The following is a 21,795-nucleotide window of genomic DNA, read 5'->3' as shown; positions in this document are numbered from 1 at the left end:
CAGAAGGACAAGAAAGATGATAGCAGAGGGTTTGCCTAGCGTGCATGTGGCCCAGAGTTCTACCCATAGGAAGACGTAAAGGCACATATATACATGTACACACACATACATAAAGTACAAGGCAAACGTGTCTAAGTAGGGCTGTCCCCATCAGACTGAGGGCAGGTTTCTCAATGGAAACTCCAGTTCATGCAGAATGACACAGGATGAGGGTGCCATGTGATGGAGGAAATTACTACGAGTCATCCTCAGGAGATGATTTAAAAGCAGGCTCCAGAGCACGTTAATCTCCATAACTTTTAGATTTAGAGCATGGTACACATTCAGATTTTACATGAGCTGCAGCATTGAAGGGTGATTCCCCTCAGAGGCATGGAGAAAGACTTTGGGAAAGTCAAAACAAAACCTGGTTGAGACTCGTTAGAAAAGAAGCAGTAATAGAAAAGTGAGAAACACCCCGAGGAGCAATGGTTCTGTTTGCTGCATTTCCCTTTAGTGAGCATCTCCTATTGTTGCTTTTCCCATGTATTTTATCTTGTAATTTTTACACTCAATGGTCTGAGTTATTGTTAGATGCCTTTTATTACTGTTAATAAAAATCAGATGGCTTAGCTATTTGCTGGTATGAGCAGCATTTTCAGTTCTATCTATGATTCAATTTTGGAAAGGTTATAAAGATTTTAATAGCACTCATAATGCCAATAAAACGTACCATTTAATTTATCCTTTTTACCTTTCTCTTCCAAGTTTATTGTCTTTCCCAATTAAAAGAACAGTTTGCTCAAAAACACCTTTTCTGCTGCTCTGGGGAGGTGGTAAAGAATTTGCCTCAAAAGCACAAGGATCTGTGTTCCACCCTTCAAATCCAGATTTGGGGGGTAGGGCGCAGGGGGAGCTGGATATAGTGGCACATGCTTAATCCCCCAGCACTGAGGCAATGGTGACAGCAGGTTCCTACGGCTCTCTGCAGCCAGTGAGGTCCTAATGGTGAGGTCCAAGCCAGTGAGGCACCCAGTCTGAAGAAACAAGGTGGGCAGCACCTGACAGAGGACAAGTACAACTTTGCTTTGCCCTCTGTGTGCACATAGACATGCATGTTTGCACACACTTGAACATGCACAGCATTCCAAAACACCTTTTTAATGCCACAAATGGGAATGTTCTTTTAAGAGAAAGTTAAAAAGAACAAAATATCTGTTATCAGTGAAAAGCAAACCTATTTCTTCAACTTAATTATAGTGGCAATGTAATTTTAAATCTTAGTTTTATTTACTATTATAATACATATGACCTTAAGAATGTTTTTGTATGTTTTGTTGTTGTTGAGAAGGAGTTTCTCTGTGTAGCTCTGGATTTCCTGGAACTCACTTTGTAGGCCAGGCTGGCCTTGAAATCAGAGACCCACTGGTTCTGCCTCGGTGCTGGGATTAAAGGGGTGCCCAACTATGCCTGCTGACCCTAGGGATGTTATTTCCTTTCTGAGCCTCAGTTGTTGATACTTACATGTGACTATGTGTAAAAAGTATGACATCAAGTAAAACTCAGTAAAGAAGAGCCAACAATAGTAAAAGTGACAGAAGTCTGTGTTCACATCTTTAGAAAATTTCTGTAAGCATCAGTTTTAACGAATGAATGAAATGAATTTAGAATTGAACAATATAAATATTTGGAAAACTATCAAAGGTATGCTTTGCAAATAAAATCTCTCCGTCAATCAACAGGTCAAAGAAGTAATCATCAGGGAAAAAAGCAATGCTTCTTAATGTCTGGGAGTGAAGACATAAGGCACCAACATTTATGACTATGACTACAGCGGTAGGTAGAGGAAAACACAGCTGTGAAATTGATGAGAAAATATCTCTAGTGAATAATCCAGTCTTACTATTTTAAGACACTGAAAAAGGCAAATCAAGCTAGTCTGAAACAATGACAAAAGATAATATTATAGCTGAAATCAATAAAATAGAGAATACAAAAATAGAAGGAAATGAAAAAACTCCAAAGTTGAATCTTTGAGATGATTACCAAAAATCAATAGAACTTTAGCTCGACTGAGCAAGAATAAGAGAAGACACCAGTGACTAACATCATGGATGAGGGGGCTGGAGAAACTAACATCATGAATGAAGGGAGCCAGAGAGATGGCTGAGTTGTAAAGAGTGCTGGTTGTTTCTCCAGAGGACCCAGGTTCAATTCCTAGCACCCATGTAGTAGCTCACAACCACCCAAACATCAGTCCCTGGTGATCTAACACCCTGTTTTGGCCTCTACAAACAGTACACATATAATGTACACACATTCATGCAAGTAATACCTACGCACAGTAAAAAATTATAACATTGTTTTAAAACATAATGAAGTCTTGCCTGTAATCCCAGCACTTGAGAGGCTGGTGAAAGAGATTATGAGTTCAAAGTCAGCCTGAGCTGTGTAGTGAAACTGTCTTAAAACAAAAAAAAGAAAACCAGAATTTTATAGATCCTATAGAAATATAAAAAAATGTATACCACTTAGATAACATAGACAAACCAGGAAAATTACTAGGAAGATGAACTAACAAAACTCAGGGCCTCTAAACATACCAGTAAAAACTAGGAAACTGAATTAGTAATGATTGAAAATGATTCATGCCTAATGGCTTTAATGTTTAACTCTACAGACTATAATATCTTTAAGAAGGTATACTAATATAAGTTTTCTCAGTGTTATAAGAGAAAACATTTCCAAACACGCTCCAAGTCCAGTATGTCGCAGATGGCAAAAGCAGACAGGAACATCACAAACAAAGATGACTGCAAGCCAGTGTGCCTCACCATCTTGACAACATAATATGTCACCTAGTTAATTTACCACAGTTAGCTTAAACATCCCTGTGCTCTCAGACGCCTGTATTGTTTTCCATTTTTAAGCCTTCCGTGTTGTAATGCAAGTAACATTCAGTATATTTTAAATTATTTCCTTAGGAGAGATTCCCTAGAAGTTGAGTTCTTGGATTAAACATTACGGGTGGTTTTTAAAAGAATGACACATGGCCAGATCGCTTTCAAGTAATCTGTACTAATTGGCATTTCCCCTGCAACCACGTATTCACACTCGTAATTTGTAACTGGTCCAACGATGGATCCTGACTACTCTTTTCTTTTCAACATCCCCATGTGCTACTATGACCTTAGTACAATGTAAGGTGTTTATGGGAGAAAAGTGTAAGGCTGGGAGCGAAGGGCAAGTTTTCTTCAGGCACTTGATGAAAGAATGTGGACACATCAGACAGTGTGGAAGCCAAGTCCTTGCATTCCACTACTCAGTTATCTCTGACTTTCACATGAACTCTGGTGCCCCATATTTGACCACGTCCCCTGGATGGGGAGGCCTGGTGGCACTCAGAGGAAGGACAGCAGGATACCAAGAAGAGACTTGATACCCTATGAGCATATACAGGGGGGAGGAGGTCCATCTCAGTCATAGTCATAGGGGAGGGGAGTAGGGGGAAGGGAGTAGGGGGAAAGCGGGAGGGAAGGAGGAATGGGAGGATACAAGAGATGGGCTAACCATTGAGATGTAATATGAATAAATTAAAAAAAATAAAAAAGAAAGCCAATTATTAGAAAAGCTTAAACTTCTATTATCTTTAAAATCTTAGAGTAGGAGAGGGAAGTATATGAAAACAATATATTTTTAGTTCAGGACATCAAATCTGAGACATACTGAACTAATTGATTAAGCAATACTTCTGAGTTGTGGCAGCATTGCTCTGCCAGGCAATAGACAGAAAGCCTTGCTCCATCCATGTGGACGATATTCTTGAAATGACTTTAGAAAGTCTCTCCCAAATTAAAAAAAAAAAAAAAACAATTTCTTTTTTTGTTTTTGTTTAGGTGGATATGTGGATTTGAGGACAGGTGCCTGAGGAGGCTGAAGAGGGTATCAGATCTTCTGGAGCTGGAGTTGTGACCTGCCTGTCATGGGGGCTGGGAACCCAGGTGCTCCCAAAGAGCACATGCTCTACACAGCTCTCTTTGTCTCTCTGTCTCTCTCTGTCTCTGTCTGTCTGTCTGTCTGTCTGTCTGTCTCTCTCTCTCTCTCTTCCTCCTCCTCCCCCTCCTTTCATTCTTCCTCATTTTTTTTTTTTGTGGTGGTGGGAGGGAGGGTGCCATCATCACGCAGATAGGGCTTGCTCTGGCAATGTGTGTTTGTTAAAATGAAACGTGGCTGCCACCTGAGACTTGACTAGTTGGGAAATTATCAGAAAAGCAAATACCAAAGACAGTGCTGTCACACCATGCTGTTTACCACAGCTAGCATTCTCCACAGCCCCATCTGCCTTGTGACTTCAAACCTGTCAAGGTTATAGGGTCATAGATATGATTTTCGGGAGAAATATAACTGACTTTTCTCAAGCTTGTTGGAACTAATGTAACTTTTACACTATATGGGGACACCCATTCACTCAGTTTGTTTATAAACCAATTACAATAAATTATTAATAAACTTATAATTTATTATTCCTCTTTTTACTATATGAAACAAAATGTGCCAAGCCTTCTGCTGAGCTTCTAACAGGCCTTTGTTTAAATATTCACAATTGGAACTGATAATAAAACCCAGGAAGTATCCCGATGATGTGTCATTTGCTTGGGAAATTTGTGGATCACTTCCCAGAGGAAGTTGCCAACTTCTGTAACTCCAATTAGTTGCTTTACAATTCTATCCCTCAATACTGCAGCTTATACAACACCCACAGGATCTGAAAACAAAACAAAACAAAACCTGAAAACTTTCTGTTTTGCTCTTACAATGGAAAACATCTAGATTATTTTTAAATTCCCATGTTGGATTTGAAAACAGAGTCCACAGAAAATTTTGGTCATATTGCTGTTTATTTTATTTTGAAGGATTTACTTCATTTTAGTTAGATGTGTGTTTATATTTGTTTACCTGTGTGCAGGTTTATTCACACATATGCAGGTCCGCACAGAGGCCAGAATAAGGTGTAGCTGAAGTTACAAGTGGCTTTGAGACAATACGGGTGCTAGGGATCCAACTTAGGTCCTCTGGAAGAGCAGTAAGCACTCTTAATCACACTGCTAATTCTTGATTGTTATTTTACAGTATTCTCATTTGTCTTTTATACTCTACTGCCATGTTATAATTTGAAGCTTCTTGTCAAGGTCTAAAAGACTAAGTCTGCAGTGGCTGTCAGCGTCCAACTGTCCACAGGAGGCAACACTTTTATCATTCTCAAATCCAGAAACCACATTCCAAGTCAAATTAAAACAATTCCATTTTATTTTAGTATTCTCCAAAATGCCTTGAGAATTGAAGGAGTTCTTTAAGTTCAAGAAATCAGCTAATACAAATACTTAAAGTTCTTCTTCTTCTTCTTCTTCTTCTTCTTCTTCTTCTTCTTCTTCTTCTTCTTCTTCTTCTTCTTCTTCTTCTTCTTCCTTCTTCTTCCTTCTTCTTCTTCTTTGGTTTTTAATGTGTATTTATGTGTGCAGTGTCTGTCCAGAGGCCAACATTAGATCTCAGGGAAGTGGAGGTGCAGGCAGCTGTGAGTCCCTGCTATGAGTGGGAATTGAAACCAGGTCCTCTGAACAGCAGCAAGTGCTGTTAATTGCAAAGTAGTCTCTCCAGCCTCCACTTGGGACAGGAGTAAATCTCAGACTGACTGGGCTTGTCAGCAAGTGCCTTTACCTGCTGAGCCACAACATGATACCAAAAACCGTATTTTAATGAACCTTATCTGAGCGCCCACTCAGTGCATTTCCAGACTAGACCCCCCTCCCTGACTGTTCTGGTCATTTCCATCTTCGTCTTCAGAACCATGTAGTTTGGACCTTGAGGCTTCTCTGATGCTCCACTGACACTACTTTCTTAACTCATCTTCAGCTTTATCTGTAAGGACTGCAATTTTGTCTTAAACATTATTTCTGAACTCTGTGACCAAGCCACCAAACAATATATAAAAGAAAACATACAAGTACCAGGCAATGCTGAGTCCAGGAATCTTAGTCACATGTACCTTTGGTTCATCTCTTTCATTGCTGGTTATTTCCTCAGCACTCAAAGGGTACAGCATGAACCAACACAGGATGCTTTGCCTGAGGCCAAGCACCTGGCACAAGGTTAACAGGCAAATATTCAGGTAATAAATGCTCTGACTTCCCCCCGAGAAAAGATGCCTGGCCCTGGTCTGTGCTTGGACCCTCCTAACTACAAGAGCTTATGAAAGTCACTTCCTCTTCCCAGCTTTGACTTCGGACCTCTTCTATAGCATTTAGAATCTTCACCGTGAAGATGTTTCTTCCTGCCTCTCCACGCCTCCAGATCGGAGCAGGGGAGGCCAGTGCATAGCCCTGGTGACTCAGGAGTGACTGGAGGCAATCCAGTATAAGTCAAGCACAATAATTAAAGTGCTTTAAAAAAAAAATCAAAGCCTGATTGAATAATTCCCATTTGAATAATTCTTATATCCTGCCTGAATGAAAGGGAGGGGAATTTACAAATAGAGGCAGACTCATCCTGCAGCTGAGACTCCTGGCGCTTGGCCCGTAGCTGCTAGTAGACAGAAGGAGTTTCAGGGATTAGAACTCCCACCAAGGATTCAGATAGATGGCAGGTGAGCCAAGAGGTGGGAGGAGCGCACAGAGCACTGTTTCTGCCTTGGGCGCTTTGATTGAGTGCACACCACATCTTTCATCTGAACATTTCCTTTTAGAGCATCATATGCTGTCTTCAAGTGGATTGCATTTTCTCAAGCCAGTCAGTAGGGGTAGATCATATTCACAAAGGGGAGCATCTGAGTGGTCTGAGGGTTTCTCAACATTTCATGTTTTTCTTAAAGACAGAAAAATCAATTGTTTGCTTGCTCTGCTTTGAAGAGTAGAAGATAAAAGAACGGATATGGATTTCTCTATCATTTTTAGACTGTAGGGGGAAAAAAAAAGCAAAGGAAACATGTGCACACACACCTCAAGAGGATAAAACACTGTTGGAACCTCTAGGCTGCCTTCTGAGAACACACCCCAGTCTTGTTCGCGCTTGCCTCAAAACCTGACATGCTGATTCTTATTTTTGTGCCAGACACTGGGTGAGTTTGACACCGTAAATCAAACGGCACTCTAAATCCAGAGACCACGCACTATTATTTTCCCTCAAATGGTGTTTACGCTTGGGAAGAGAGTTTTGTACCTTGTTTGGACACAATATTCACACATTACTGGCATTCTACCTATGGGGAAATACATAGCACGTGTGCCTGGTAAATCATACTAATAAACGACGCAAACATTCTCTCTTTACTCTCGTGTCACAGACCAAGGAATGAAGAATTCGTACTCCAATAGAAACAACTTCATTTGAATGAGTGAAGAAAACATGGTGCATATCTATCATGGGGTTTTAGTCAGCAAGAATGAAGAATGAAATTGTGTTCCCCGAAAGAGAATGACCGGAAATGGATAGCATCCTGCTAAGCAAAATAAGACAGTCTTACAGTAATACTCATTACCATATTTTTTGGATCATAAGGCACACTTTTCCCCCTCAAAAGTGTGTGTGTGTGTGGGGGGGGAATTAGGGTACACATTATGGTCCCTCCAATTGCTGTTTTCACTGTTTTTCTTGTTTTACTGCTCTAAAAACTGGTGCATCTTATGGCCAAGTACATCTTATAGTCTGAAAAATATAGTATTTTAAGGTTCTAGAGATGTGGGGCACCAATATCTCCTTTGATTGCTGTAGTGGCAGATGGAGTCAAACGCACAGGGCTCTGCCATCATATGCATTCAATCAATGATTAACTGTCCCATGGACTGGCCAGATACCATAAGCCAGGCTTCCAATTGGAAATAGTGCATAGTGGAAACCAAAAATGAAGGGAAGAAAGAATATAAAAGCTCACCCTTCATTAAGCTAACTGTAATTGAGTAGGATAGGGCTAAGTTTTCTCTCATATGTTGAGTGTAGAACAAATAAAGGACATGGATGTTAAGGCGGAGACTTTTAAGAATGAGGAAGGGAAAGACATGGAGGAGGACAAGAGAGGGTAATGCCATTGCAGGGGGTGCATCTGACTGGAGTATTCATGCATGTATAGAAATGTCACGACTAAACCTATGACTCTGTTCATTGATATACACCAAGTAAAGACTGCTACTGTAGATACTGAGAACATAAAGTGATGGGCTTACAGTGTGAAATAATTGCTTGGATGGAGATACATACAAATGGTAATATGGCCACAAATCATGGAGGCTGGGGAGTACTAAGCAACATGGTTTAGATGGGAATTAATGAGTAACCGGGGGGGCTGTCACATAGAGAACTGACAAGATTAGACTTTGTCTGGTAGAAGACTGGCCTGATAATGGTGCACAAGGGTACCCTTGACCTCCATCCTTACCCTATCTCACATAAAGGAGGAATAGTGAAACGCCACACAGAGGGAGTAGGGCACAGAGAAATGGTGGACTCTGAAGATGCCATCAGTTACACATAGCCTGGTACATATTTACTTCTGTTGAGCAGAGGGCGAGGGGCTCTCTCTGTTTTTCTACAGAATTATGCATAGAGTTTAGAAACTATAGCCTTTTACCAGTTATTCAGAGTACTTGGAATTTACATCCTGGGGAAGAATTCTGCACCTGACAGAAAAGTTACACAATCTATTCTAAAAATCTGGACGCATTGTCTGCTTACTGAGACGTGACACGAAACTGTAAGTAACAAGAATGAGACTAAAGGTATCAGGATGGGAGCTTATTCCTGGGACTTCTCCACCCTCTGAAGACTTAAAATAGGAAGGTCAGTGTGGGCGGGGCTGCACTGAGTGCTGCTCTAGTCAGACTCCTGCGGATGGAGCTTAGAGAACACAGCTGAGCGTTACACAATGAGACAGGAGAACAGCAAAGGTGACATTAGGGACGCAAGCAGCCACCGAGGGGCCTGAGGTCTGATGACTGTCTCAGAATTACTTCAGCAGCTAGAGCTTGCCAGACTCTGTCCGAGGAGCTGTGTAAACAAGCAGGAGAGCCTGCAGTGACCTGGCCAGGGCAAAGGTATATGTTAAGTATACCACATAGTAAGTGTACGTTCACCTTAGAGAAGTCAAATTTGCTGACTGGTGAGAAGCAACTGATTGTGTGTTGAGAGTGGCAACTTCATGTGTTTGAGAACTAAGACTTCCCTACTACTCACAGGTTCAACCACAAAGACACTTCGACACAGCAACCTCAACAAAGACATATGAAAAAAACCGAATCTTCTAAATACCACTGATCAGATGGTTTTTGAATTTTATTATGACATACAAATGCTACATGCACATTGTATATAAACTGACTTTAAATTTATAGGTAAGAGGTATAAGCACTTCGGCGTTCTACTGAAATTTGCATTTACATGTGTCTGGATGGCATAACCACAACAAGATACAGCTAACGCTGGAGGGAGAAGGACTGTCCAAAAGGATGGTTTTTTAAGAGAGGCCTTACTGTAGTCTCAGCCTCATGGGGTTGTTGTGAGAATTTAATGGGAAAAATCCTTATTCTTAACAAAAGGATTGCCTTATAAGTTATCTTTGATAAATGTCAGTTGTATTCTTTTTTTTAATATAAATTTATTTTTTTAAAATGTATTCATTTCACATCCCAATCGCAGCCCTTCCCTCATCTCCTCACTGTAGCACCCTCCTTTTCTTTTTCCCCTCACTCCCATCCCCTAGTCCTCAGAAAAGGGGAGCCCTCCTCACCTACTAACTGATCCCAGCCTATCAAGTCTCATCATAAGTGCCTGCCTCTTCCTCTATGGCCTGGCAAGGCCACCCTGCTAGGGGGAAGTGATGGAAGAGCAGGCCACAGAGTCCATGGCACTGACAGCCCCTGCTCCTCTTACTAGAGGATCCACATGGAGACTGAGATGCCTATTGGCTACACCTGAGCAGGGAGCCTAGGTCCCCTCCATTCATGGTCCTAGGTTGGCACATCAGTCTCTGCAGGGCCCTGGGCCCAGATCTGTTGGCTTTATTCGTCTTCTTGTGGAGCTCCTGTCCCCTCTTCCTCCTTCTATCCCCCTACTCTTCCATTAGACTCCCTGGGCTCTGCCTGAAGTTTGGCTGGGAGACTCAGCTTCTGTCTGATCCCCTGCTGCATGGAGGACATCTATAGTAGGATCCTGCCCCAGTTGTATTCTTATTACATCTTAGAAACAACACTAATCAAGGTGGAATTCTATGTTCAGAGCAGATGTTCTTACTAACAGAGCCAGTTCCCTAGGTCTCACATAATTTAATTCAATAATTATTGGTATACTACCCTCATATTAGAATAGCCTAATGTAAGATTCCCTGCCAAAGTCAATAGACAACCCCCCCCCCTTTACTAGGAACACACTAGAGGAAGCTACTCTTGGAACTCTTTCCAGATATCATGATCTGTAATTAACATCAACAAGCTACTTTCTACTAGCTGTCAGGGTACAGTTTATAAGCAAAGAAAACAAACGGGCAAGATTTGGGCTTGTGAGATGGCTCAAAGTATAGAGGTGTTTTCTGCCAAAAATGCATGATCTGAGTTTGATCTTCAGGACCCATCCATACAGTGGAAGGAGAGGCTGGACCCTGCAAGTTGTCCTCTGACAGCTGCAAGTGTGTCATAGCATGCACAGTACACAATAAATAAATTAAAATGCAATACAAGGGCAATAGGTACTGTTTTTTACTTGCTGGGACTCTGTGATGAGGAGGCTGTAGGACTGCCAGTCACTTCTGAATCCTTTTTCACTTTGCACCAGTGTTTAAACTCGCAGACAGCTAAAGCTTTGGCAGAGGGAACATCTCAAGGTTCAGAGGATGGCTCCAGGCCATCTCCCATAAGTCAGGTTAATGGAAGCCCCCCCTCCCCGCCCAGTGAATCAGAATTTGTGCATGAATAACTCCCCCAAATAGAACTGGGTTTGAGCCAAGTTTTCTAAATAATACTTAATATTATGAATTAGTAGCAGATAAAAAATTTAACAGTGGTTCATGCTCTCATTGGATGAAACTGCACTTATTATTCATATAACCACAAATTATGCTTCTATTTATATTATCTTAGTCTAGCATTACTAATGAATGGGGAGAACGAGATAATAACATCTAAAATTAGTCCACACGTGTGAACGTCTTAAATGACCAATTCTTTTTCTCTCTTACAAGAATCGAGTTGTTATATAGGACCCTGTTATGCTCCCTGTTCGCTGTATGAACCTGGTGAGTTCTGTCTTCTTTCTTAAACTCAGTTTTCTCATCAGTGAAATGGGCACATTAACTGTGCTTAACTCACAGAGTTATTGTAAGTAGTAAACAGTGCTTAAAATCTGTAGAAGGGCAGAGAGTAGAGTTCAGTGGAAAAGACCATACTTAAGAGATGTTCAGAATAGTGGCACACTAACTAGAAGGCAGTGGTTCTCTAGCATACTGAAACTCAGAAATGTTACTGAGTCTCTATCATGCTGTATAATAACATTTCCAATTTTCAGCCAACAGCATGGTTAGGAGTAGGAAAGAGGCTCATTTCTGTGCCGACTCTCTATCTTCCCACCCACAACACCTAGTGTGTAGGAAGTCCTTCTCGCTCTGCAAGCACATGGTCAAAACTAGGCCTTATGCAAGGAGTTCAGGGCAAAGTGTAGGCAACCTCCCCTTCCTCTCCATCAGTGTACAGAGGATGTAGACCTGTGGGGTGAAGTACTGTTAGGAGCATGGCTGCATTTGTGGGATATGTGTAAGACATATGTGTATGTAGGCAGGGGTGGGAAAGAGGAACATTGCATATTATCTTTGTAAATATGATTCTTATTTTTGTTTATGTGTTATAACAATGAAAGGTATCAAGTCTAACTTGATACCCTATGAACATATACAGGGGGAAGTAATCCTCCTCAGGAACAGTCATAGGGGAGGGGAATAAGGGGGAAATGGGAGGGAGGGAAGAATGGGAAGATATAAGGGATGGGATAACCATTGAGATGTAACAAGAATAAATTAATTTAAAAAAAAAGGTATCAAGTCTAGGATCGTCAAGACTACACAGAGAAACCCTGTCTCAAAAAAACCAAACCAAACCAAAAAGATATTGGTCACTTTGATATCAAGCCTTTCTAGGACACCTGTGTGCCTCATGAATCATCATAAGCAGAAGAGTCTTAGAATCTTGTTGAAATATAGCATTGGACCACCATCCCCAGAGAGTCTGATTTCATGGGCCTGTCTCCAGACAGAGTCTAGGCATCTTCATTTTTATTAAAAGCCTTGGCTAATTCTGTGGGCACTGCAGGCTACTTCCCTGCCCTTAACCAATTAGTAGACTCTTTATGGCCACTTTTCTCATATTCTCACTGTGGGCCGAGGTCAGGCCTTCTCCACTTCCCCGTTGTATCACTGGAACGGACTCCTGGTCCCCAAGCTCTTCAAGATCTGGGTCCTGACTCATTTGTCTTCTTTTCTGATAGCCCAGGCTTTGTGCCAAAATAATATCAATCATCCTTGGCTTTTGTAGACACACAGGGCCAAGTCCTGTCTTATATTCTGCCATTTCCACTTATGTGACTCGTTTGCACCTGGTTACATTTTTAACTGCTCCTCTGACACTCTTTCTTCTGGGCTCCAGAAGAGGCAGAACTATTGCTAGGCTGAGTTCAGATAGTGTCTGTGCTCACCTCTCACACAGGGATTAACCAGTTATATTTGTTAGTTACACACGTTTGTGTCTGCATAGAATGACTCCTGATTCCTCAAGGTGGGAGCCATGTCTTACTGATGATGTACATTCATTCCTGAAATCACCACCTGGCTTTCGGTATAGCTTCAAGATACATCTGTTAAATTGAAAAGCTTAAAAATACCCTAGGAAGCAACAACATGAGAAAGGAATACAGCACAATTAATAAATGGATTTATGATGTTTTAATTTAGCTAACTCTAGCCAACATATATTAAGTCAAAGCTTCAGCTTAGTCAAGCCAATGAAAGGAACACCAAATTTTACATATTTTTTAAAAATTAACAAAATTTGATGTTCTTGGGGATGAAGTTGACCCAATGCAGTCAAGTGTCAACACACAATTATAAAAAAAAAATGGAAAAATATAATTAAGGTTGAAAAGGGATAAAAGTTACACACTTGAAATCCATTATGAAATATGGGCCGTATTTACATGCATGTCTATGCATGGTATGGTAGATAGAATTTTTCAGTTATATATTATACTGTATTTAGATTATAAGGGTTCAGATTAATTTGGTATTTCAATAATGATATATATATTTTTTGGACTTAAGAGGGAAATCTACAGAACAATGCATAGGCAGAAAAACACATTAGAAACACCACTTATTTTCCATGCTACTCCACTGAGCTACCTGGAGAAGAAAATCCCTGACTTGCTTGCACTGCCTGTGGGCTATACAGTGAGCTTCAGTTATCCAGAGTTTGCAGACTGCCATCCATGCTAGAGTGGGCCTCTAGTGATATAGCTGCTTTTCCATCATTTCTGCTCCTGTGTGTCACCCCTCACCCATACTCCTGTAAGACACCCCAATAAAACTCATTGGTTCACCAATTTGGACCGTAGTGGTAACCTGACTTTGATCTGTCATTGGTTTCCTATTTGGGGGAGTAGATAATTTGTTCCCATGTCCTCAGGAATAGTGTCCCACAGTACTCTCTGAGAACCACCTAGAGAAGCCATTTCTGCTTCCTTATCAGATATTAGCTTTGTGCTACTTGGGAAGGTCTCAGCTGAGAGAGGAGCTTGGAGTTTAGAAAGTGTGATTGTCATGTTCTAAAAGAGCATGGTTTAGTGACATCCCTGAGGCTGGAGACCTTCTGCTCCGTGCTTAGGTAAAATGATAAGTCTGGCTATTCTACACTGCATCTTGGGAAAGAGCAGGAGAGAGACTAGAGCCAGGGAAACCAGTTAAGAAGGTTTTAGGAGACCTAGGATGAGAAAGCAATGATGGACAACTGAAGAAAAGCTTTTTCTGAAAAAAAATTTTTTTTTTAAACTTTGAGGAAAAGGCTTGCCTTGTATACCCATGGGGTAATGTGACCTATGACCTTCCTTCCACCCCCAACCTGGATCTCTACTCCATCTAAATGACATTTGAGCTTTTCCTCTGGCTCCTCTGTCTACAGGGTGGCTCCATGAAGAAGGTCTGTGGATCTGTTTTGCAGGTGTGTGTTTGTGTGTGCAGGTTTGTGCACGTATGCACACATCATAGTTCACTCTGAAAAATGTTACTTAAAGCCTGTGACTAAAACCAATTCCTTTAACTCACTCTTGTAAAGCAAATATAATTCCCATTATAAAAAAATAACAGAACCATCAGATTGCTTTTTTGATAAATGGTACAATAGCCAGCTCTGCTACTAGCAGTCCTGGGCTACCTGAGACACTCCATGCTGCCCTTCTTCCTCACTCAGCACCCGCTCTTACAAGGACCCCATGGCTTTGCAAAAAGTAACTGTTATTAAGACCTTGTTCCAAAATAGCATTATCCAGCAGAGTCAGAGGACCAGGAGTGCAGTGTCTGCTGGGCTAGTAAGCCGCTGCACCGCTGACTCTGAAATGCCAGCATCCATTCTTGTTCTCCCGGAGAGAGGAGAGGATTCTGGCTGCCAGGCATGCACAACAGGGACAGACATTCATGGATAATTGTATCTGGCTATATTTTAGACATTTCCCCAATTTTCCTGTTCTTTTTCTTTTAGTTTAGATTTTCAGGGATCTAGCCAGAGTACTGTCCCTTTCTCAAACTCCTTCCACCATCCGTCTTCAGCAACATGCCTCTGAAAGCCCTCCATCTCCAGTGTGCCCTCACAGGCACATGCCTCTGAAAGCCCTCCATCTCCAGTGTGCCCTCGCAGGCACATGCCTCTGAAAGCCCTCCATCTCCAGTGTGCCCTCGCAGGCACATGCCTCTGAAAGCCCTCCATCTCCAATGTACCCTCACAGGCACATGCCTCTGAAAGCCCTTGGTGCTTGGTCCATTCCCATTATGGAAGCACAGTGCACTCAGTAAGCAGCACGTAGACACCATGCTGGCGCCAAAGCATTCAAGTACACAGGTTGAGATCTCTGCCTAGAAGACCTCACCGCGCAGTCGAGTACAGACTGTAACACAGGCATACTCTGCACAAGCTCAGATAAAACTACTAGCTCTGCTTTGGTCACCACCCCCACAATTCTTCATTTTCTACAGCATACAGTACAGGCTTCCCGGAAGATTTAACTCATCAGAACTATCTCTCCATTTCTGAGCCCTTTTATTCTTGATGTTAATAAAGTGTCTCTTGCAGTGAAGCAACTGTACTTTATTTCCTGCCTGGCCAGTGGCCTACTCCTACCTGCCTCCCACATGTTATACATTTCGTTAATCCTTTTAAGGCTGGCAATTCAAAATCTCTGGGTTTGTAAGCCAGAATTTCCTTTGTGCTTCTGGTCCTCCTGGGTTAGGGTGTGGACTTCTCCTGTGTATTAGCCACCCTGTCTGTGCATCTGATGACAGAGGAAGCATACTAACCAATGCCTGTGCCCTCATCTTATCCTTCCAGGCCAATGTTCCAGAAGGATGTAGCCCATAGCCCACTTCAGAAACATGCACATCCAAGGAGAAACACAGTTTCTCTCTTTCTAGACTTAGGTTTTTGCTTGAGTTAATTTTTGACAAAACCAAACTGAACTCAGTTTGCCTCTTCATTTTTTCTTCTGCAGAAGTGCGACCTACCTCAATAGGAAAGAGATATTACTACAGCTGCTGAAAACAGACACTGGGCTTTGGAATTAGCCAGGCGTGAGGTAGAGCTACGTTTCTGAAACTCAGTTTTAAGTCTACACAGAAGTAAGTGATTTCCTTTGGCGTTTTCTTGTGTTTAACAATTTATGGGTATTAGATTTTTTTACAACTTATACTCCTACTACTTTGTGTGTATGTGTATGTATGTCCATGTATGTGTGAAAGTGTGTTCATATGTAGCAGCTAGAGGTCAACTCATTTTCTCTTTTATATACACTCCAGGGTCCCAAGTCCAGGGAAGGGTGCCGGCCATACTAGGCAGGATTTCCCACTCCAATTAACAATCAAATTTTTGGTTTGTTTGTTTTTGATACAAATCCCTTTTTGTTCATATATCAAATGGCGTAAGCCCAGTTACTACATGTTACATACCTGTGCTCACTCTGACCTGGAGCTCGCCTTGCAGACTGGACTATTTCGGTCCTATGGATCTACTTGCTGCTGCCTCTCAGCACTGGGATTATGAACCCTTGCTATCATGGCCAGTTTATTGCATGGATTCAGGGGACCAAAACCTGATCTTCATGCTGCTGCTGCAGCACTTTACCAACTGAGCTGTGTCTGAAGCTTCCTATACTTTCAATAGCTCCCATCTATCCTGTTCCATATATCCCAAAGGAAGATACTATTTACACTCTACTTTAGACTTCAGGAAAGGCTTATGATGCGAACAGGACAGTCTTCCACAGACACCCTCACTGCACATGGCTGACACACACTCAGTAAGAGTGTAGACACTGTTCTACATTCTCTCCACACATGTTTCTCTTCTCTAATTATAGGGGCTTAAAAATGAACAGAAACAACAAAGTTCAGCACATAATTAATTATTCTGCCCAACGCATGTGCAGCTTGCCCTTGAAATTCATGCATAAAGACCTCTAAACGAGTCACAGAATGACAAGTGAGGAAAGTAATAAAAAAAAAAGGTCTGAGAACACTGAAAGAAATTAAGGGGTGCTTTTTACATAAAATTTACATAAGTAACAGTTTGAATGAAACTCAAAAGGAACTTCACCGACAGTCCCCAGGAGGACTCAGCTACATTAGCCTGGGGGAACTGAGATAGCTCTCAACAGGGCTCATCCTAACAGGCGGCTATTTGCAGCATAGTGATCAAGGCGGGCTGGAATTATCCACACTACCATGGTAGCGGTCCATCCCTTTACACATTCAGACATAGAATTGGGAAGTGTAGCATGGGAAGAAAGCGTGTTCGCATGTGCAGAGCTCATAACTCCAAGTTCCATATAAATCTTTACACGAGACTTCTGATCTTCCTTTGTCATCCCAATTTGCTGCAACCGTCACCATAACTTCCGTGGTCTACTGTCCCTAACTTACTTATTCTCCTTGAAGTCCAACTGTCATGTTTGGTTTTGCCTGTGTATGCATGCCAACCTCCTAATCAAACTTCAAGATTCTGTTTAAACATCACTTCCTCTTTTAACCCTGCTTTCCCTGTGATGGTTCATATTAATTATCAACTTGACACGATTTGAAAACCACTCAGGAGACACTTGTGAGGGATTACTTATGTTAGGGTAGACTTTAGGGCATGCCTATGAGGGATTATCTTAATCAAATTAACTGAGAAGGGGAAACCTGCCTACCATGGGTGTCAGGTGTCACACGCAGCTCCCTGGGCTGGGATCATGGAGTGAGTGTGAAGAGCAGACAGTTAGCTGAACATTAGTGTTCATCTCACTCTCATTCCTGAATGCAGATTTAATGTGACCAGCCACCCCAAGCTCCTGCCATCATGGGCTGTTGCTGGGACTGTGACTCCAAATCAGTCTTTTCTTCCTTACGTTGCTTTTGTCAGGGTGTTTTATCATAGCAACAGGAAAATTAATTAAGATATTCTCCCAGGCATAAACAACATGGCAATGGAAAAGACATGTTAGGCTCTTAAGATGACCTGATGTTAAGCCGGACTCATGTACCTTCCTTACTAATTGTGTGATCTTAGGCAAATTAGGGACTTTTGCTGAGGCCCAGACTATTGATTTTTAAAGAGAAAACCACAATTTGCAAGTGTATGTGATGCCGTGCTATTATTTGCTTGACTCTAATTGTCTTTGTGAACTCACTGAAAGATCTTGCTCTTTTAATTTGTTGGCTGTCTTACAAGGTGCCTTAACCAATACCTCTCACTTTTTAGCACTCAACACTATTTTGATCAATAGCCAGCTCTGAAAAGTGACTTAAGAAGCAGCAAGCCAATTAAAGTTTAAAAGTGTTCTCTCTTCACTCCTAGGCCCGCTAGTCTGTACAAGAGACTCGCAGCTCTTGTACATACTAATTAGGCTTTTCACAGGCTGCCCCATTGATGGCAATTGATTCTAAGGTTCTCCAGCTGCAGTGACCATGATGTCCACTCTGAGCTGCCTGGGACATTTCGGTGCTCTGCAAATATCAGTGCATGATAAAGACATTCACTATACCCCTCCCCTTTCTCATTCTAGTTTTCCTCTTCAGTGCAATGTTGACTTTATCTTGCCATCCCACCGAGGATCCTGTTACAATGGCTTATTTTTGTAGTCCCTGTTAGTAGCTCCAAGTAAGTGGCATTTCCTGTCCCAACTTGCTGGGCTCCTCAATACTGGAAACTTTCTCCTCCCTCCAGTGCCCACGCCTTGCTCTTACCTGCTCTCTACTTTCTGTGTTTGGATAAGAAGCTTTCCCATTTATTTATTGTTCTCATGGAGATGTGGAAAAAAATTGCTTTTATTACTAATGGTTTTCTGAGCAAAGTTCATGTAGAATTATGGGTAGAGGCCACTTTAAAAATCAGTGAATTCACAGATCAATTCACCAGGAGTCCATAAAAATTTCTACCATTTGAGGCTGGAAAGATGGCCCAGTGACTGAGAGCACTGCTTGGTTCTTCTAAAAGACCTGGGTTCGATTCCCAGTACCCACACAGCAGCTCACAACTGTCTGTAACTCCAATCCTAGAGGATCTGACATACATGTGGGCAAAACACCAATGCACATATAGTAAAAAGTAAAAAAAAAAATAAAAATAAAAAATTTAAAAATATACCATTTTGTGTTGAGGTTGTTTTAAAAGACTCTATACCATGATGTCACTATCATTTTTAAGAATGACACCCCATTGTACAGATGAATTTCTATTTCACTTAAATATTTTTGGGCAAAGTCAAATACTATGTTACTGACTGGACTTCTCAATGATACTTCTACTTAATATACAAAGGACAACAGTGTGGCTTGGTTAACAAATGCCTTGGCCAATGACCTACTCTACCTATTTTCATAGTGACATCTATTGCTCATAACTCGTGGTGGTTTTCCTCCCTATAAGCCACAGCTGTTAGAGAAAATAGCAAAGAACGTGAAAAGAAAAATAACAGGATGCAACAAGATGGAAGGATTTATTTTACAACACAGCAACAGGGCACCAGTATGGTCCTCAATGGGAAGGCGAGATAAAGTCAACATTGCACTGAAGAGGAAAGCCGTTTGGAATGAGAAAGAGGAGGGTCATCATGAACCCCTTTATCATGAACTGACATTTGCAGAGCCCCAAAGTGTCCCAAGCAGCACAGGGTAGACACCATGAGCACTGCAGTTGAAGAACCTTAGAAGCAATTGCCATCAATGGGGCAGCCTGTGAAAAGCCTGAATAGTATGCACAAGAGCTGCAAGTCTCCAGACTAATAGGCCTAGGAGTGACCAGAAAACTAGTATTGCCTTTTCGAGAACTGCATTTATAAAAGACAGTAAAGTTACAGCCAATGTCATATTAAATGATAAAAAATACTAAACTCCTTTCTCTGAGAGCAAGAGAAAGTCAAAGAGACCTGCTTTTGATACGCCCCTCCCCCACTTCTATCATTGTGTTAGAGGTTTTGCCAGGGGTAAGAAAAGAAAAGTCATCCATATTGAAGGGGGAAAGTACAATTCTTTCTTTGTATATAATGTATCTCTATCTAAGAAATGTTGAGATATTCACTAAAACTATCAAAACTACAGATGTTATAGGTTAGAAAACCTACAAGAAAACCCACAAACCTATGATAACTATATTTCTATACATTTGCCATGAATGATCTTAAATGAAATTAAGCAAATAATTTACATGCAAAGATTATATAATTGGAATCTAGTGCCTATCCATGAATAAAACTATCTCAAAATTGGCAACAACCTTAATATAAGAGTTACAACCACAACCTTCATACAAGAAAGTATGACATAAACCTTCATGACCTTACATTTGGCAATGTTTCTTTCTTAGATGGCGCATTAAAAAATCAACAAAGGAAAAATTAAATTGGAAGTAATCAAAATAAAATCCTAATAAAATCCTTTGTATCTCAAAGAACACTGTCAAGAGAATAGGAAGAAAACAGAAAACTGAAAAAAAAAAAAAGCGTTAGGAAAGCATTTGTCTGAAAATTCCTTAAAGACAGAGTACAGGGGTAGGGAGATGGCTCAGCCGTTGAAGTGCTTGCCTTGAAAAGCAGAAAGGCCAGAGCCCGGATCTTCAGAACCCTTGCAAATCCTTGCCAGGTGTGGTTGCCTGCTATAACCCTAGCTTTAGAGGGCAGAGGGCAGAGACCAGGTGCCTGGATTAAGCTGGCTAGCAAGACTAGCCATATTGATGAGTTACAAGTTTGGTGGAAAGACTCTGGCTCAAAGGTGAAAGAGCAAGGGGAGAAGATTTCTGACATTAACTAGCCACACTCCTCCCCCTACCCCACCCCCACATATGTACTCTGCCATGCTCGTATTCACACACGCGCGCGCGCACACACACACACACACACACACACACACACACACACACACACACACGAATATGTGAAGAGAAAGGGTTTTTTCCAACCCCCTTCCACCTCCTCCCAGAGAAGAACATGAAGAGACTCGACAACCCAGTAACAATAACGCCAGAAAAATTCTAATTTAAAATTAAACTGAATCTGAGCAGGTTATTTCTCAGAAAAGATATACCAATAAGTGCATAAAATGGATCTTACCGGCTTCACTGACTAGGGAAATACAAATCAGAAATCACACACAGCTTCATACCAACCAAGATAGCTGTAATTTTTAAAGATACATGTAGCAAGTACTGTTCAGCATGTGAAGAAATGGTCTCACACACACACACACACACACACTGGTGATAGAAATGTGAGATGTTGTAGCCATTGTATAAAAACACCTGGCAGTTCCTAAAATGTGCAGCATGGAGCCATTATATTGTTGAAGGGATCAGCAGTTTTCCTGCACTACACAATCAGTGAAAGTAAAAACACATCCTCACCAAAATCTTACTACAAATGTTCATAGTAGCACTATTTATACTACTAAAACACCGGAAACACCACAAGTGTCTGTTAACTGATAATGGATATGCTAAATGTGCCATGTCCGCGCAATGGAGCTTTATATGGCAATAAAAGAAAATAAGTACTTATTTGTTCATGCTCCAGTATAAATGCAACTTGAAAAAAACCCAATGTGGTTTGGAATTAGCAGTCATTGAAAAAAAGCATATTCACTTATATGAAGTATTTACTGGCATATCTATAAAGATACACAGTAGGTTACTGACTGTGGTCATGTCAGGAATATGAAATGATTGCTAACCTCTACAGGATTTCTTTAGGGAGATTTCTCAAACTGTTTGTGGTGATGGTTGCCCACCTCTAAATTTTAGTGGGAAGGTGATATGATCGTTGAATTAAATGCCATCAAAGCTGTGATTAAGAAGAGATGTACACATGAATGTTAATTTTGGTAGGATTTTGTTGTTGTTAATTCTGTTCTATGTCTGTCACAACAATCTGCATATTCACTTAAATGAATCATGTCTATATTTCTGTGACTATAGTTTTAAGTGTATAACGTGTGTCAAACTAGATACATTTTTAGTTGAGCAGATACTATCTATGAAATGAGACCTTTTAGAACATTTAAAG

At 41.1% G+C, this 21,795-nt stretch overlaps 1 protein-coding gene across 30 annotated transcripts in view; it reads right to left on the bottom strand.

Annotated features, from left to right (window-relative positions):
* DLG2 (discs large MAGUK scaffold protein 2) overlaps window positions 1-21,795 on the bottom strand; it is a gene marked incomplete at its 3' end in the record, with an annotated part of 1,901,401 nt that overhangs the window by 40,831 nt on the left and 1,838,775 nt on the right. The gene's annotated exons all lie outside the window — the stretch shown is intronic.

This window comes from Acomys minous, assembly GCF_964271855.1.
Source record: "Acomys minous genome assembly, chromosome: 2".
NCBI lineage: Eukaryota > Metazoa > Chordata > Mammalia > Rodentia > Muridae > Acomys > Acomys minous.
The sequence above is the reverse complement of the archived record's forward strand: the minus strand, read 5'-3'. Positions and strand labels throughout refer to the sequence as shown.